The sequence below is a fragment of the Jaculus jaculus genome, chromosome 8, assembly GCF_020740685.1.
Source record: "Jaculus jaculus isolate mJacJac1 chromosome 8, mJacJac1.mat.Y.cur, whole genome shotgun sequence".
NCBI lineage: Eukaryota > Metazoa > Chordata > Mammalia > Rodentia > Dipodidae > Jaculus > Jaculus jaculus.
The window spans coordinates 92,775,846-92,792,329 of NC_059109.1; the positions used below are offsets into that span (position 1 = coordinate 92,775,846).

Genomic DNA, 16,484 nt, shown 5'->3' on the forward strand with positions numbered 1-16,484 from the left:
ATGTTTATTTCAAGCCTCTGAATGTATTTGTCTTTTTTCTTCATATAATGTTGGATGTTATCTTTGGCAGATGATGCTGAAAACAGAAAGTGCACTCTGGCAGCTGCAGAGTCTTTCCTCTTTTTCTCAGTAATGATTAGGCACTTCCCTGCTGTAGAGAAGGGCCCCGAAGTTTGCATTTAATTGACAATGCTAAAGTTTCAAATGAAAACAAGTATCTAAGTAGGAAGAAAAATGCCCTCAGAAGCATATTGCATTCAAGCACCTTGTATAGATGAAACCTGCTCTGCCTCTACTTTCGGAAGGGAGGAAGCTGAGGTTATATACAAGGAATAAACTTCTTTTTAAGTTCATCATTTCTAAATGTAGCTCAACATAATAGGGTCTCACATTTTGCATTTTACCTTCAACAAAACAAAAAAAATTGTATCCATTTATTTTTTCCCAACTCTGCTGCTTAAGAATAGATGCACATCTTTCTTTCCAAAACTTTCATCTTTGACTATGACCATGATCTCTCTCTCTCTCTTTCTCTCTCTCCCCCACCTTCTTACCACAAACCCTGTTCAGTTATTCTCATTTTTTTCATCCAAGACTCTGGCTATTTTCTTAGGGTATATATATATATATATAGAAGGACAGGAAGGTTTCTTATTTATGTAAATAATGGCAAGTTCAGCAATATTTTCAAGGTCTCCATCACTATCTTCAGGACATAGATTTAAGACTTTTTGCATTTGCAAAATGCCAAATCCACAAAAAGAAATGGTGTCAAAAACAAAATCACCTTATTTGTCTAAAACCTTGATTAGTTTGAAATGTCTACTGTTGGCAGTTTGAAAGATGTTACCAATAAATGAGATGTTCCATGCTTTACTCTGAAACTTGCCTGCAGCCAAGAACTTTAATATTGATGGGGCATGACCTCCAAGTGCCAACGATTGCTTATCCTACATAAAGCTATTATGGGGCAAATGTTGGTTGCCTGAGGAGCCAGAAACCTACAGTAGGCTCTGGATTCAATATTGTGCTGCAGTAGATGGGGATTTTTTACCTTCATGGGACAGCCATCATCACTTGAGTCACCAATGGACCACTTGGGCTTTGTCACAGAGTGGTAAGGATATCACGACTGTGTAACTCTGTAAATCCATCAGAACTTTTTCATCCAAAAGAATATTTTTATGAATCACATCACTTATAAAAGAAAGTGATATTTTAAAAGTATGAAAAACTAAACATTGACTGGGAAAAATAAAAGAGAGAGGGAAGACTATTTATAATAGAATAATAGTCTTTAGGGATATAACTGCTTTCTTTAAAAAAACTGCTTTATTTAGGAAAGAAGAATATTATAAGAAGGCAGCACCCTGATTCAACAAGATAAGGGATGAACTATGAAGAGGAGTGAGTGTTTTGTTAGACAAATATAAAATGCCCCAGAGCCTACAGATATGTCTAGAAGAGATGAGATCCAGAAAGCAATCTTGACTCCCCAGTGTCCTTCCTTACCCTCAGGACCATCTGATACTTTGAGATAATTTTCTCCTGTGTTTTTAATAATGCATGTATCTGCTTGCATTTTTTATGAAGGTGAAGGGGTTTATTATGATATAATTCTTTAGCCATTTTGGGCTAGACTGCAAGGAAGCTGCAAATGAGGTGTTAGCATTTTAGTCCTGTGTCCAATGTAAACTTTGCCTAGGAAGTAATACTCTGGTTGAAATGACTTCCCTCCCCCTTACACAAAAAACACATGCTAGTGACTTAGTCCCTAATGTGACAGTGGTAAGAAGTAAGACCTTTGAGAAGTGATTAGGTCTTGAGGGCTCCACCTTCAAGAACAGGTTTGTGCTGACTGGAAAAGGGCCAGTGTCTGTAATTCTATTTTACATCCCCTTACTTACATGCTAGCTTACACATTTGCTTTCAACCAGGAGGCAAGACAGCAAGTCAATGTGGTACCTTCGACTTGGAAGTCTTAGCCGCTGGAACTATAGAAGCTATAAGAAGTACATTAGTTTTGTTAGTAAACATAGCAGTCTTTGGTGTTCTGTTACAGCAACATAAACAATTATTTCTCTAGTCATCCAAACCCACATTATTGTTTTGTCCAATTCCTATTTTGATCAAAGGACAATTGCTGCCCATGTGCATTTTCTGTTTTCAACATCATCTGCCAAACATCATACTTACCATTATAAGATAAAAAATACATATATTTAATGAGTGCTTATGAGTGGCTACTATGGGCTGGTGTGACTATGTGCTAGTCTGCTCTAAAACTATGGGATATAACAATGGTCACAGATATACAAAGATCTCTGCTTTCATAAAATTATTTGGTAAAAGGAGTATAAATACTACTCAGAATAAATAATAAAAATACTATTTTACTGAAAAGGAATAAGTGCTATTCACAAAGAAAATAGACTAGGATAATAAAAATCAGTTGTTACTTGGGTTTGGGAGGTATTTAAACTAGAAAGGTGATATTTGAACAAAACATGATACAGGTAAGAGAGGGAGCCACATAGGTATCTTAAGGAATACTGAGCAAGGCAAAAGGAACTATCTATCCAGTTTTTCCTGAGGAAGGAGGCCAAAATGGTGGGATTGGACTGAGTGACAGAGAGGTGATAATGGAGGTAAGCAGTAGGTGTTAAGTAGAGGTCATAAGTCAATTTCAACCTTTTCTTGCCGGTTAACCTTTCAAAGATTTTCTCTGACTGTCATGTTGAGAATGACCTATATGGAGGCAAGAGAAGAGGAAATGTTGACCAGTTACAAGGCTCTTGCAGTAATCCATGGAAGAAGCAAGGGTGGCTGATACCATGGTGATAATGTTGCAGGTCAGGGCAGCTGCTAACTATATTAGAATACTGAAAGCATAGACCTGACTCTCTACTGGACTGAAGTCAAAGAGGATAGAAGTGACTTTCTCATGGCTTAGACTGGGGGAGTATGAAAATACTCAATCCAGGAATGCTTATGAAGCTGGGCCTATGAGGCTGGAAAGGTGGAGATGCTGTCAGCTGAAATGCAGACTACACAGAGTAACTCTGTGGTAAAAATAGGGAGCTGTGTTGTACATTTGTAAACTCTGAGATCTCTTAGATATGAAAGTGGAGGTACTCACAACCTTAAAACAGAATTCCAGAGATAAGACTTAATCCATGGTCATTAGCATTGTGTGGGCACTTAACTGCAGAAAGAGAGAGAGAGAGTTAGTTAGTTAATGGTTTGCATTTACTTGAGGGGTTTATGTCCATCCATCCATTGGCACTGAATTTTGCAGCATTTCTTATAGCTAGGTTTGTTTGTTAGAGGCAGTGGTTGGCAGAGGCTCATTTGTTTGTTTGTTTGTTTTGTTTAGTTTAGTTTGTGTTTTTTTCTTGCTGAATTGAGGGCATTTACATTTAAAGTTATTAATGAAAGATCATTTCTACGATGTTGTTAGGTGTTTGGCTACCTGGATGGGGCTCTGGTAATTTTTTCCTCTTATGAATTTTGGCTATTTTCTGGCATCCTTTGTTAGACATGGTTGATTCTCTTTTCTCTCTTTCGTTGATATGTTCCAGTGATGGGCAGTTCTATGTGTGTTCTTACAGATGATGTTATTGTAGTTTCTGGTTTGATATTCGTGAATTGCCTTATTTTTTTGCTTATCTTCAAATATTCTTATTTCTCCATCAACTTTAAATGCTAATTTTTTTTGGAGGGATAGTACTCTTGGTTTGTAGTTAATAATTTCCAGGGATTGAAATATATCATTCCATGATTTTCTGGGATAAACCCCTCAAGTAAATGCAAACCATTAACTAACTAACTCTCTCTCTCTCTTTCTGCAGTTAAGTGCCCACACAATGCTAATGACCATGGATTAAGTCTTATCTCTGGAATTCTGTTTTAAGGTTGTGAGTACCTTCACTTTCATATCTAAGAGATCTCAGAGTTTACAAATGTACAACACAGCTCCCTATTTTTACCACAGAGTTACTCTGTGTAGTCTGCATTTCAGCTGACAGCATCTCCACCTTTCCAGCCTCATAGGCCCAGCTTCATAAGCATTCCTGGATTGAGTATTTTCATACTCCTCCACTCTAAGCCATGAGAAAGTCACTTCTATCCTCTTTGACTTCAGTCCAGTAGAGAGTCAGGTCTATGCTTTCAATATTCTAATATAGTTAGCAGCTGCCCTGACCTGCAACATTATCACCATGGTATCAGCCACCCTTGCTTCTTCCCTGGATTACTGCAAGAGCCCTTTTTGATGTAAGATCTGGAGTTATTCTGACATTGTTGCCTTTGTATGTGAATTGGAAGTTTTCCCTTATAGTGTTTAGTTTTGTATTTTTGACAATTTGGCTACATTGTGTCATAGAGTGGTTCATGTTGTTTGGAGCTCTAAATTCCAATTGTGTTTGAATATCAACTTCTTTCTCTGGGTTTGAGAAGTTTTCTGTCATTATTCCATTAAATATATTTCCTATTCATAATGATATAATCTCAATTCATCTTTCTATCCTATGTATTCTAAGACTTGGTATCTTGAATGTTTCCCAGACATTGTAGAAGTATTGTCTACATTCCTTGACTTTCCTTTCTTCTTTCTTTCTTTTTCTCTTTTTTTCTTGTTGTTTTTTGTTTTTCAAAGTAGGTTCTTTCTCTAGGCCAAGCCCAGGCTGACCTGAAATTCACTATATAGTTCCAGGCTAACTCTGAACTCACAGCAATCCATCTACCTCTGCCTCCTGGGTGCTGGGATTAAAGGCATGGCTGATTTTGCTTTCTTTATATATGTCTATGAAAATTATTGTCTCAACTTTATCCTCTTCTCCTGCAATTATTCTTGTGTGTAGTCTTGTCTCTTGCTGATGCTCTCTGTTGTTTAGACTGATGGCTCCTTTCATTTCTAGAATCCTTGCTTGGTACCTTTCCACTTCTTAAACTTCCTTGCTGAAACTATCCTCTGTGATTTGGAATTTCTGTTCCAATTTTCTCACAGTTTCATTCTCTTTTAAAACTGTCAAAGTCTTAAACAAATTTCCTTAGTTCATCAGTGGGCTTATTTGAGTCTTTTCTATGGTACATGGTTCATTTCAACAGTAGAAGTCTGGATTCTTTTTCTGACATTTTACCTATCTCAGTGGCATTAGCTTCAATTCTAGGAGTGTTGGGAAGTTGGGAAGGGGTTGTAATACATTGTTATGTTCCATATTTCCTTGTTGTTTATGCAATTATTGTATATGTGATCCTGATTTAGCTTCTACATTTTGTTCTTCAACGTCTAGTTGTTAGTTGTGTTTTCTGTAAGTCTTCCTAAAGCCCACTCCACATGTGCTTCCTCTGCTATCTATGTAGTGTCTCCATGGTGTTCTTCACTTCATTATTTGTAATTCTGGTTTTGCCTAGCTGTGGAAGACTCTTTTGCTTTACACTTTTGGTCCCATGATAATTCAAGGCAGTAGGGTTGTCTACTGATTGGAGAAGGAACAATGCACAGAAACTTTGGAGCAACAGGAATATTTACATAGTCAAATGAAGAGATTTTAGAGAAAGAAAATGTGGGTTAGTATGAGACGGGAGGTGTTTTGGTAGGAGCATTGGAGGCTACTAGGAGGGCTATTTTAGCTGAAGGAATATGGAGGAGAAGGTTTTATAGGCACTAAAAGTGAAAGACAGACCTAGAAAGATGGCTTAGCAGTTGAGGCACTTGCCTGCAAAGCCCAAGTACCCATGTCTGACTCTCCAGATCCCATATTAGCAAGACACACAAAAGATAAGGCAAGCGCAAAGTTGCACAGGCCCACTAGGTGGTGCAAGGGTCTAAAGTTGGATTTCAGTGGCTGAGGCCCTCACGCACCAACACTCACTCTCTCTCTCTCTCTTCTAAAAAAAAAAAAAGTTAAAAAGAGAAGGACAGGAATGGAGGTATATTTTAGTGATGTATAGATTAAATCATGAGTTAAAACTTTTATGAATAAAATTGCAACTGGTTATAATCAAATAACCAATTAGGAAGAGAAATTAAACTACAAATTTGTTATTTGAAATGGCAAAAACAAAAGAAGACACCACAAAATATTAGAATTAACAAAAAGAAAAGTATTGAAAATACACAAAGATATTTACAAATCAAACCAATCTACAGATGAACCAATTTTTTTAAAAAGTACTCCACAGTTCCTCCATGGTTTCACCTGGGCCTTGGCTGAGATTGGAGTGGTGGTTTACTTCCTCAGGTCTCACTACCTTCTGAAAAAGAAAATCAGATCCTAAAATGGAGTTAAGTCAGCATAGGTTAAATTGGATAGGCATTAAGGAGATGGACACTGAGGATACTCAACACATACTAAAGCTGAGATCCAGAGGCTCCTGAGAGATCATCACTGAAGTAGACTTAAAACTCACCAACCAAGGCTCAGGGAATTTTGCAGACGAGGGGTTTAGAGATTGTAAGAGCCAAAGGTTGAGATGTCATTCCCAGTGGTATTGCCTGTTCCCAACAACTGAGTGCTGTTTCCATAAAGCATAACTCACAACCACATGGGGAATGCCAACAACCCCATGGAGGAGGAGCCCCTGTGGAATGTGGTCAGGGAGGAGGGAAAAGATTTACCAACACAGGATGTATCCATACAAAGTATGTTCTTAACAAAAAAAGATGCTGTTTTGGTCTACTCTCTAGATTTGTTTTTGTTGTTCACTAGTAGAGGGAGAGGTTCCCAGACTTGTACTAAGCTGCACAGGGTTGCTGCTGGTTGCTGAGTATGGGTGGAGGGTAGGAAAGCAGCACACCTAGAGCACAACCAGCCTGAGCGAGTGTGTTCTGGTGTGCAAGGGCAGGGCCTGATCTCCCTCATGGACTTGCGCTCTCCAACAACCTACTTTTTGGGAGGTGCAGGGGCCTAACATGCTTAACTCCACAGCAGAGAGCCCTGCTATGATAACTAATCTCAATCGTTAAATTGAATTGCTCTAGAATGAACTAGGTAACAAATCTCTGGGCATATCTGTGAGGAAGTTTCTAGATTAGATTAATAGAAGTGGAATGATCCATCCTAATTATGGGCAACATCATGCCATTGATTGGGATCTTAGAATAAATAAACAAAAAATGTGAGCTAAGAATCAGCATTTATTTCTCTCTGCATCTTGACTGACACCACATATAATGTGAGCTGCAGCTTCATGCTCTTGCCACCATGCCTTCCTCTCAGTGATGGACTGGAATTGAATACTGTGAGCCAAAGTAAACCCTTCTTTCCATTACATTTATCAGAAAAAATTCAAACAAACAAGAAAAATAACTAAGATATTTGCTCATGGTTCTGGGAGACAGTTCAGCTTATAAAATGCAAGCATAAGGACCTGAGTTTGATTTTCCAGAACCCACTAAAAAAAACCTGGGATTTGCTGGTGAGCCAGTCTAGCCTAATTAGGCAAGTTGCAGACCAGTGAGAGAACCTGGGGAATTCCTGAAGAACAACATCCAAGGTTGTCCTCTTGCTACAGGAGAGGAATGTGCTCTGGGCTTAGAACTCCCCAGGCTAGTGGCTCTCAAGTCTCAAGTTCATGTCCATGATTATCAAAGAATTGAGAAACATAGACAGAATGGAGAATTATGAAAGAATTGTTTTAGAAAGAGTTAATGCAATAAAGAGAAAAAGAAGGAAAGCTCCCATGATAAGAAGAGTGACCCCTCCACAGCAGCCAGGAAGAGGAAGGAAAACAAGAGGGAAAAAAAATCTCACATGGGGTCTTGGATCAGCTCAATTTATGTAAATGAGGCATCCAAAGAGGATGAGCCTCATTGCCAGGTCTGAATGTACATGAAGGTTCTCAATTGCTTGTTGGGCCCATGAGAAATGCTTACTCATGTGGGGTGCTGCCCATGGGTGCTAAGCCTGGAAATGTTCAAGAAGTATCAGGAAGGACCTGGAAACTGCTGCTGTTGCTTATCAACATCTTGGATCTGACTGGAGTTCAAGTCTCACCAGGGCAGGGTATATCCATGTTTCTTTGAGCAACTCCCTCGCTGACTACCTACAAAAAATGACTTGCTTCTAGTCCTCACCACTCTGGCATGCATGTGCACACCTAGACACATGAGTATGCACATGTACTTATACATTCATGTGCACCTGCACACACACAAAAGTAGATACATGCGGGCTGGAGAGATGGCTTAGCGGTTAAGCGCTTGCCTATGAAGCCTAAGGACCCCGGTTCGAGGCTCGGTTCCCCAGGTCCCACGTTAGCCAGATGCACAAGGGGGTGCACGCATCTGGAGTTCATTTGCAGAGGCTGGAAGCCCTGGTGCGCCCATTCTCTCTCTCTCCCTCTATCTGTCTTTCTCTCTGTGTCTGTTGCTCTCAAATAAATAAATAAAAAATTTAAAAAAAAAAAAGTAGATACATGCACAAGTGCAAAATAAAAAAATAAAAATAAAAAGGAACCCCACACAGCCATCATAGGAATAAAATAGGGCTAACTTCCTGGATCACAAGAAACTACATGAAAGACATCCCACATGTCTTACTGGCTACACTACCTTACTCTTTTAAACTACTTATAAGCTTGCTCAGTCCCAAATATGCAAGAGTCAAACAATGACAAAAAGCACTTCCTGATTTACAGCTGACCATAATAATGTGATCCCAGATGAGACAGAACTGTCCAATTGATCCAGAGTGTCATGAGTGGTAATTATTATTTCAAGCCACAGACTTTTGACAGGTGTGTTATGCAGTCATAGCTACTGTGTATCATATTTCAGGTAGTCATAGCCCAAGGTATATTAATTTGTTTCTTGTTACTATGATGATGAAATATCTGAGCCTGGGTATTTTATTAAGAGAGGTTTGGTCTGGGCAGAAGACTAAGTGGGTGGAGCAATTGCTAATGAATGCATGAAAGCCCAAGTTTGGATTCCCAGAAGCCATAAATCTGGAGAAAGCTGTGCAAATCTGGAATCCTAGTACACATATGTTGAGATGGGAGACAGAGACAGGAAAATCCCTGAAAGCTCCTGGAGCAGCTAGGCTGTCACACAGCTATAAATAAGACGTGACCTTACTCAAACAATGTAAAGGCAGTTGCCCACAAGCAGATTCCCTCTGTCTCCCATATGGGCTGTAGCACACATGCTCAATTCTTTTTTATTTTTTTCTTTAAGCCAGTATTATTTTGGGTCTCTTTGTTACAGCTGCAGAACAGTGTACTAAATAGCAAAGGACAAAAACAATTCCCAAACAATCAAACTGCTGCCCCTCTTTGCCCTGGCCTCATCTCACCTCCACTCCAGCACTGCCCTGCTCCTCCTGAGATCAATCCTCCACATACTTTTCAGCTTTCTGATGATTTAGATTTAATGCATGAATTTCAGAAGTCATGGTAGATAAGTGATGAATAAAATTAAAATGGGGTCAGAGAAGAGGGTCACAGGCACACCCACAGGGAGGAGCAATGAATGGCTGAGTCAGGCTGGAGCAGGGAGAAGCCTGTCCTTCGGTGTCACATCTCATCCAAGCCATAGTCTTCCTCTGGGAAATCCCCCACGGTTACAACTGATGGCTTGACAAAGTCACCGTACTTGGCCTGGCATTCGAAGTATCGTCTCCCATTCACAGTGCCAACATTTTTTCCTAGTGGCTCATCACAGCGAATACCAATCCAGTAGCCAGGCTTGAAATCTGTGAGTCCTACATACATGACATTACCCTGGCGAGGGGTCTTCCCCTGAGGTTGCACCTCACAGCGGCTGCCCACGGAGATGGCACTGGCTTGGGCCTTCTTTTCTGCCATGCTCTGGGTGGCCTCCACCTCTAGCTGTTCCCGCTGCTGTTCAATGTATGGGCCTATCTTGCTGTGCTTCAAGAAGGAGCGAAGTGTGTTTTGCTTCTGGTCATAGGCTTATTTTAAAAGCTCGAATTCCTCCACCTTGGGCACATCCTCATACTCCCCAAGCAGGGTGCCACACATGCTCAATTCTTAACACGCAAACAACATGGAAGGCAACAAGCAACACCCAGAGATTCTCTGCAACCTCCCACGTGCACTGGGGAAGGTGAAGACCAACACCAGAGACTCCCGCTGACCTCCCACAGGCACACATGCACCACTCTTACACACATGAACACATGAATAAGTATATATAGACACACACACACACACACACAGAGAGAGAGAGAGAGAAAGAGAGAGAGAGAGAGAGATTTTAAAAGATAAAACAGGTTTGTTTAGCTCCCAGCCCTTGAGGTTCAAAGACATGGTGGCATATCAACTAATCTTTGGTGAGGGCTCCAGGGTGGATGTGTGAATGCTAAAGAGAGAGATCACCTACTAGACAAGATATAAAATAAATTATGGAAGGTATAATTCTGCATTTTTATGGCAACCATCTCACAGGGATTAGCTAAGATCCTATGAGATCTAAAATCATTCTTTCTGAGAGTAATACCCCAATGACCCAATTACCTCTCACTAGACCACACCTCTTAAGTATTCCACATCTACTGTCACCACCCCTACACTTAACAACCAAGTCTCAAGGCATGAATCATTAGGGAACATACCTAAAACAAATCCAATATATAGAGGGGCCACTCATAGTAGACTAAACTGAATTTTACTAGAATTCAAAGAAAGTGTTAACTTCGAGAATAGAAAAAAAAGAGTAAGACATTATCTTCCTTAGCCTATCTCTTATAGAGGAAATGACATTCTGACTTAGCTTTGAAGGTTAAGTAGAATTTTCTCTAGATAAGATAAAAGGAGACCATAGCATCTTTATTTTTAATAACAGTAATTCTTCATTTGAAGTTTGCAATGGCTTTATTTAATACCTTAAATAAAGATTTATGCCTTTTTCTATGACTGAGAATAAATTATATAGATACATGAATATCTCCCCCTCCCATGGCAAAGATCATGACCAGAGCTACAATTTCAAAAAGATAATTATATTTCCAGTGAATAGAGTAGCACTCTGAAGAAAACACCTACATCACCCCAGCACTTGTTGAATAAAAATGTGAATATTTTATTCATAAAGGTCAACTAATTAGCAAGGCTGAATTTTTACATAACAAAATTTAAAAGCCAATTATTCTAAGTGATAGACTAATGGTTTTTTATGTAATACATTAGATTATCCACCAAAAGGAAGGGAGGAAAAGAGAAAGGAAAGAAGGAAGGGGTGGAAGGATCAATGATGACAGGAAGGAGGGAGGAAAGAAGGAAGAAAATGAAGGGGAAGGAGGGAGGGGAAGAAGTTTATAATACTGTTTAATTTTAGCAGAGTTACCAATGATGATCACATTTACTCGTGCATAATCAATTAACAACCTCTAATTGAAAGTTTTAAAATAGCTACAAGATAAAAATTTTTTCAAACAAAATACACAGCAGTGAGCAGTAATTATACCATAAGAAACGTGATAAAGTGATTATCACCAAACCAAACAAGGAAAGGAGAACACTCTGAAGAGCATTTTCAATAAAATAAAGACATCAAAGGGAAAACTCTTATTTTTTTCCCCAGATGCAGTAGCATTCTCCAAACAGAATTATAATCACAACACACACCTAGACACAAACACACACACCTCCTCAAATTGAGCATCAGGAATTTATACCAAAGCAGTTTAAAGACAATAACTTCGTACCTTAAAAATAACCTAGAGAACTTGGTCTCCTGCTCACATTCAGAATGATGATGGTGCAATTAGGATTGTGTCACTTCACTGATTTCAAATTTTCAGGGACTTCCTGTTATTTGAATCAAGAATGAAGTTAGTTTGATGAAAAGCAGACTGTGATTCAGTGAGGTCTGCTCAGGGCTGAAAGGGAGTGTGGAAGCAGGACTGAGCAATGGCAGGAACTGAGAAAAGAGATAGACAGCTGAAATCTAGGTGCTGCCTCATCCTGGGGGTAGTGGGACTACATAGCATAAACAGCACACAGTTTATAATTCCAAAGTAAGGAGCCTGCTCTTACAGCTCCATCACAGTCAGCTACTGGCAGTAGGTCACCTCAGGTGGTAGTATATAGCATCTTAGACAATTCTGGATAAGGTGGATTCTATAGACCAAAGGCAATTCACTGAAGGAAGAAGTACAAGAAAACTCAAGGTAGAGGGGTACGTACTGCCAGGATGAAGGTGTTTAGGTAGAACACCATCAACATCATCCATACTTTGATATCTCCCCTTATTGTATTTCACTCTCCCTCCTCTCTCCAATCACCAGTCTTTGATCAAAGATCCATGACTTACACAGCTTATGCTTTCACATGATAAATTTGTTGTCTCTTCTACAAGTTTGACTCTTCACATGTCTTTTATTTCTTCAATGACACATCTTTATTACTTAAAACCCAGCACAGTTACCCTCTTATCCATATCCACTCCTCCTTAGAAAGCATTGGTCAGTGTATGAGTTACTACTTAATAGCTGTAATAAAATACCTGTAGTAGTTTAAATCTATGTCCCCTTAATAGACTTGGGTGTTTATTAAAGCTTGTAACTTGGATTTCCAGCCACCTGGCTGGAAGAGATATCACAGGGGGTGGTCCTTGGATCTATAAGCTTCAAGAAAATCCCTTTCTCCCAAATACTGTATAATGGTTTGGCTGTGCATCCCATCAAGATGCAGTTCTCTACAACAGAAATTTGGTATCAGACATGGAGTCATGAAGTAAGCATGGATCCAGGAGCCTCTGCTAAGATGAGGCATCATTTTAAAGGCTGAAAAGGGCGCTGTAATGAGTTGAAGATAGACCACTGTTTGCAGTAGATACCCAAAGATGTTCTGGATATACCAGGACTGTGCAAGGGCTACCAAGGTGTAATTTTAGTTTGGTATGGAACTTTTCCCTGGCTACTCAGCCTAGTTGGAGGGGTGTCATTGGAAAATTCAGAGACTGTCATCACTTGTTATGATGTCAGATGTGAATTGCAGATGTTTGATGTTTGCCTAACAGCTATCAATTTTGCATTGGTCCATTCTCTCTTTGTTATGCCTTATAGCAATTGAAATGTTTACTCTGTGCCATTATGTGTTGGAAGTATTTCACTTGTTTGATTTTACAGGACTCACACAGTTAGGAGATTGTCTTGAATCTCAGATGAGTCTTGATACTTCAGAGCAATCTTAAAGTTGGTAAAGTTTATGGGGCTTTTGAAACTGGTCTGAGTGCCACTTACAAATGAGATGGTTATGAGTCTACTGGGGCCATGGTGGGAAGTGGTAGTTTGAATGCTCTCCCAATAGATTCTGATATTTTATTAAAGCTTGTAACTTGGATCTCCAGTTGTCTGGCTGGAAGAGGTGTCACTAGGGGTAGATCCTGGGGTCCAGGCCTAAGATGTGTTGAGGGGGGACAGAGCTGATTTGTATCCTAAAGATATGCAGAGCTCTGCCTGGGTCCCTGCTGCTTGCTGTCCTTTCTGTTTTTCTGTATTGTTTGTTGCCCTTTTGTGCTTGCTTGTAGTACTAGTCATTTGGAGGTTTCTCTTGGTTTAGATCTGTGAAAGAGTGCCAGCCTTTTATGCCATATGGAACTTCCCTGGATCTGTAAGTTTCAAATAAATCCTTCCTCCCACAAATTGTGTCTGGTTTAAAGGGTCATCCCAGCAACATGAAGCTATCTACAACAATATCTGACAAAACAGCTTATGGAAGGAAATGTTTATCTTAATTCATTGTTTCAGAGGGTTCAGTCTATGGTTGCTTGATACCATGTGTTTGGACAAGATATTATAGTGGCAGAAGTAGGCAGTGGAGGAAAGTTGTCACTCCATGAGTAGTAAGACAGTAGGAAGCCAGGAATAATCTATCCAAAAGGGTCCATTTGTGTATCCATCCAGTGACCTACTTTCTTCAGCTAAGCCCCTACCTCCTAGGTTCCAAAGTGTCTGGGAAGTAAGAATTGAAATCATGATCCCAGGTAGAGTTTTGCATATTCAACTATAAGTCACTCATTTTTATTATTACAAGACCTTTCATCCAATTTATTATTGAGGTGATATATATCACTTAGCTATGTGTTAAATGGGTTGATTTTCTGGCTAGTGTATTAGTTCCATGAGGACATGTGGCTTTGCTTCTGACCTCAACACTTAGAGCAGGACCTGAAGAATTGTAGTTAGTCTGTGACTGACAGTGGAAGGAATCTATGCCTCTGTGAGAACAATGTTCTCTGTGAAAGAATAAGCCATTCATTCTACTGCTACTTTCTATTTAAACTGGACAGTGTGTAAGCTGTGTCACTGAGGTAGCCTGTGTAATCAGCATGTATGTGCACAACTTAAGAGGCTTTTAGCTAAAATGTGTAGCATCCATCTCAGTGACTTAGGATATGGCCATTCTAAATGAAAAACAAAGGGACATATTTAAGAGTCTACTGACTCAAGTACTGTAGCTCTTTGGGAATTGCCCACTGGATTCAACTAGCATCAATAACACAACTTAAAAATGTATTATGTTGAACTTCAGAGGCCTGACTCAACTTTTCTTTACATCTTTATACAAGGATCATCCTGGCCTTCATTATTTATCAAATGTCTGGACTACTACTCCTCAATTCTTTAATTTTTTTCCCACTTATTATAAGAGAGACCTAAATGATTTTATAACTTTTACTGAAGTAAAACCCATATACTAGAAAGATAAAAGTGGTAATTAATTACTAATTAGTTATAAAATGAATTTCACAAGGAGCACACATAGTAAACAACATACTGCTCAAGAAGAAGGGTGTCAAGCAACCCATAAGTTTTGCCCCCTTCCAAAGACTACCAGTGTGCCAGCTTCTTCCACTCAATAGTACTTCACCCAGTATATGAACAAAGAGAGTAGAAGTGATGCTATTATTACACTTACATGTTACAATGTAATATTTTGATATATGTGCACTGCTATAAAATGTGCTTTTAAACATTGCAATTGTGATAGTAGCAAGAGGTGATATTTTTAAAATGTGATTAGAGGAGAATGGATTAAGACCATCATTTCTGTCATGTGTTATTACAGGAATGGGGTCATTATGAAAAACTGCACACAGCCCAATTTTTCTGTCTCATGCATGCTTGTTTGCCTTGTGATATCCTCAGTGGTGTTATATGACACACATTCCCTCACTTGGTGTGTCTTCCATCTTCAATTTATCAGTCTTTAGATCGGTTAGAAATAGTTATTTTCTTCAAAAATTACCAAGTTTCTGGTGCCTTGTTATTGAATCACAAGGTATAATTAAACATATACAATAGAAAGTGGTTATATCAAGTTAATTAACTTAACTCACCACATCTGACAATTTGTTGCAATAGTACATTTGGAATTTGCATTCTTAAATTTTGAAAAATAAACTATACAACTATTGGCTACAGTTAATTTGCTGGAAAAAAATGATATCAAACTTTCCTTTTCAAGTCTCATTTAAACTCTTGGGGTATCTGTCTTCTTTTACTCAACTCAACTCAACCTCTTACTCATGTAATATTCAAGCAAACATCTGTGGTGTTTCACAGTTGTACCTCACTTATTCTAAGTGCTGTATCATAACCCAATGAAAGAATACATCACAAATGATTTTCCGTTCATGTTTTAATGGACAGTTAGCTTTTTTATTACTTTGAGCTATTAGAGTTGTGATTCTAAAAAGTTCATATATACAGTGAGTCATAAGATTATATGAATTGCATTTCTGCAGAATTCATACCTACAGATAGAATTGGCAACTTAGATATTATGTGTATGTTTAGGAATTGCAGATATTGTCAATTTTTTTCAAAGTGATGGGATCAATTCTAACCTGAGTCTTTATAAAATGGAGGGTCATTGTATAGATTGATCTATGAGTTACTATGGTGGTTTGATTCAGGTATCCCCCATGAACTTAGGTGTTCTGTATGCTAGGTTCCAAGCTGATAGAGATTTGGGAATTAATGCGTCCTGGAGGCAGTGTATTGTTGGCAGTAGGCTTATGGGTATTATAGCCAGTTTCCCCTTGCCAGTGTTTGCCACCTTCTCCTGTTGCTGTTGTCTACCTTATATTGGCCATGATGTGATGTCCACCATATGCTCATGCCAACATTTTCCTCTGTCATCATGAAGCTTTCCTTTGAGTCTATAAGCCAAAATAAACCTTTTTTTCCTACAAGCTGTTCTTGGTTATGTGATTTCTACCAGCAACTCAAACCTGACTGCAACAGTAAAGTTGGTACCAGAGGAGTGGGACTGCTGCTAGACACCTGACTGTGTGGCTTTGGCCTTTTGGAGCTGATTTTCAAGAGTAATGAGTAATGTGGAAAAATTGAAATTTTGGCCTAAGAGATGCCTTGCAATGCTGTAAGTACAGCTTCATGGACTACTCTGGTCAGAGTTGAAAGGTCTGAATGTACTAAGAACTATGAACTGTGAGGTTTGACTTATGAGGATGAGAAAGAGCTTTGCCTGAACTGGGCTAGAAGCAGTTT

General features: G+C 39.1%; 1 pseudogene; it reads right to left on the minus strand.

Annotated features, from left to right (window-relative positions):
- Window positions 1-9,403: 9,403 nt before the first annotated feature.
- On the minus strand, window positions 9,404-9,987 carry LOC101597703 (annotated as a pseudogene).
- Between the last annotated feature and the right edge of the window lie 6,497 nt (window positions 9,988-16,484).